General features: G+C 30.9%; 1 long non-coding RNA gene across 1 annotated transcript; it reads right to left on the reverse strand.

The window, feature by feature from the left end:
* Positions 1–224: 224 nt before the first annotated feature.
* LOC128173249 (uncharacterized) lies at positions 225–2,152 on the reverse strand. The gene is made up of 2 exons (XR_008242457.1): positions 1,953–2,152; positions 225–531 (listed from the first exon to the last, which is right to left on the reverse strand). It is a non-coding gene; the product is annotated as an uncharacterized LOC128173249 (long non-coding RNA).
* Positions 2,153–2,880: the final 728 nt, after the last annotated feature.

Raw genomic sequence — 2,880 nt, forward strand, 5'->3', positions numbered from 1 at the left:
TAAACAATGACATATTATTCAAATTAATTGTATGCCTTTGTTTAAATGTCTTCTATTTATATTATTTTGATATAATTAATTATTCATTTATTTGTTGATGTACATTCAAAATAAAGTTGATGTACATGTACAGTTCCAGAAATCAATCTCATTGATATACACACCTGAACCAACAATTTTATATGTTTAATTCAACTTACCACAGTACATAGTTCAAATCATAATGTGTTTGTTTACATTTTATTTCTGTAAGTATACCCCAAATACTTATGATTTATCCAACATAAAATAAAGGAAAGTTGTATTTGTCACTAAGTCCAGTACATTTTATATTCACGCGATGACGTTTGTTTGTTTAATATGAACGATGGCGGTCCCTGGGTCTTGGTCTTGGTCTTGGCCTTGATCTTGACCTTGGCCTTGCTCTAAACCATGGTCTTGGCCTTGGTCGCTGCCTTGGCCTTGACATAAACCATGGACTTACAGTGGAATGAATAAACATGATACCATGTGCTCGAACTAAAGCTAAACCTGTAAGAGAAATAAACTTTACTCAAAGGAAAACAAATTGAAACTATATGATTCGTTGTTGGTTTGAAATATGCATGTGTACAAAGGATTAACTCAGATACAGGTAACTAGAAAACATTAAGAACATTCTGAAATTTTTAAATTACAATCAAATTATATTCAAAGTGATATTTCGCGTGAGTGAGTCTGGACAATGCACAGAGGCATAGATAAGTATCTAAACGCAGTTTTAACTCAGATAAATAATATGTATTATAACGTTTGATCTCGAGAGAAAAAATGGCTCTTTATATTTCCAATTTGGTAGGGCCGAATGGTCATTGCACTTTTTTAAACCCTTGTCGTGTCTATTAATATTCTTTGAATAAAGAGTCTTGTTAAATTAAAAAAAAATAGTTACCAAAAAACTAAAGATATTTGACATTTTTAACAAGAATATGACCAGCAATATCATAAAAATATGTTCTGATAAGTAATTTCAGTATCTTTATTTCCACAAAAAGCACCAATAATCAATCTAGACGGATCCGAAAATGGGGTAACTTCGAATACAGAGTCTTTGGAACCGCCATGTTGCGATTTTCTTAACTTCTGTTTTGTAGCTAATGTAAATATGTAATACATGCCTCCCTTTACGGTTAAAATACGATTAAAAATAAAGAAAAACAAGCGTGGAAAAATAAAGAAACGATACAGATATGGTTTATTTTAAAATTTATATTTTAAAAGAAAAGTTGAAATAATTCGGAAAACAACAAGACAAAATTACATATAATAAATTTTGATTATGGAGATGAAAATTGAAATGCTGTCCTTATCTTTTTAATAAGAATGATGCTTTAAAAATAGAATCCGACTTATTACTATGCATACATGTTTTGTTACAGTGCCGAACGAACGAACATCGTATGATCAACAGAAAGGTGTAGTGAATAAAAACGGGATACAAATATAACGGTTATAATTTTTTTTCACATCCTAGCACACAAATAAATATGTAATCGTTATTAAATTATGAACAAACATTAAATTATTCACCTTTCTTGAAATCGTCATCGTAACTATTATTGGCTAACTTTGACAGGAAATAAAATTTATTATAATTCATTCAAAGGACCTATACATGTATGTTTGCAAAATACACACTGTATAAAGCATTTTAAAGTATTTAAAGACCTTATTTTGAATACTCCACTTTGCACGATCGATTTTGCTAAGAGTCCCGTTTTCACGTAACAATGTTGTGTTTTGTATAGCCTCACATGCGCCACACTCCTTTTTTATAGAGTTTTAACATTGTTAGAAATCACTTCCATTTACTCATTTTTTGGATTCCGCCCGACTAAACATCCACATGAAAAAACCTTTAAAAGTTGTTAATTAAATATTTTAAAACGAATATTTCCTTTGTGTGTTCCTACCTTCAAATTCGTCTTCTTCCAAATTTCCTTCCACTTGATGTAGAAAAAACATCATCCCTATAACGAACAGAAGGAAAAACGAATTCCGAGATGCCATTGTTCATGGACTGCTAGCATTTGAATGCGGAGAAAAACGGTGCAAAATAGTTTAATGTATGCCAACGTAACAGTAGAGCTCGCTTCAAAGCCATGATTGGTTAAGTTAACGAGGCCGGGTCTAATTTGTTCTGCCCTAGATTTTTGGATAAAACTTTTTACATGAATTTCTACTGATATAATTATTATTTTAAGATTAAAAAATAAGACATTTACCACACCGTTTGTTTAGGGGGTCATCTCAAAGTGTGTTAATCTTTAACATAGGACCCTATGGGATTTTGCTTGAAATGTATCAATTTTGCATATTTTTTTTACATTTTTTCAAAACTTCTGCCCTAGGGATTTCTTTTTCTGTTCTACATATTAAAGTTATTGCTAAAAGGCATCTAATGGTCAAACAAAAAAAACCTTTTACCTCCTGGTTTGTTCCAGGGGTCTTATCAAAGTTGATTTTTGTATGCCCAATTTCCCAGATTCGTCAGATAATGGCTATTTTTTATTTGACAAAAGCGGAAAAGGTGATCTAAATAGTATTATTAAAACATTCAGACATATTTAAGTAATAAAAAAATATATAACATCACATATTAAGGGTCATTGATATAAAATACATGGTTACTGTCTGAAATATATGAATTTAGCTATATTTAGGCGGGTTAAGAAAACGTGACAGAAGGCTAGGCTTGCTGAACCCTCTTTACGTTTTCGACCTGAGCCCAAATATAGCTTATACTTTGAGACATTTATGTTTATTCCACAATATAACATTATTTTTACGCATCAAACGAGATATTTTCAACAATTTTCGCTGAATATCTGCAGTTGAAAC

Source organism: Crassostrea angulata, chromosome 2 (assembly GCF_025612915.1).
Source record: "Crassostrea angulata isolate pt1a10 chromosome 2, ASM2561291v2, whole genome shotgun sequence".
Lineage (NCBI taxonomy): Eukaryota > Metazoa > Mollusca > Bivalvia > Ostreida > Ostreidae > Magallana > Magallana angulata.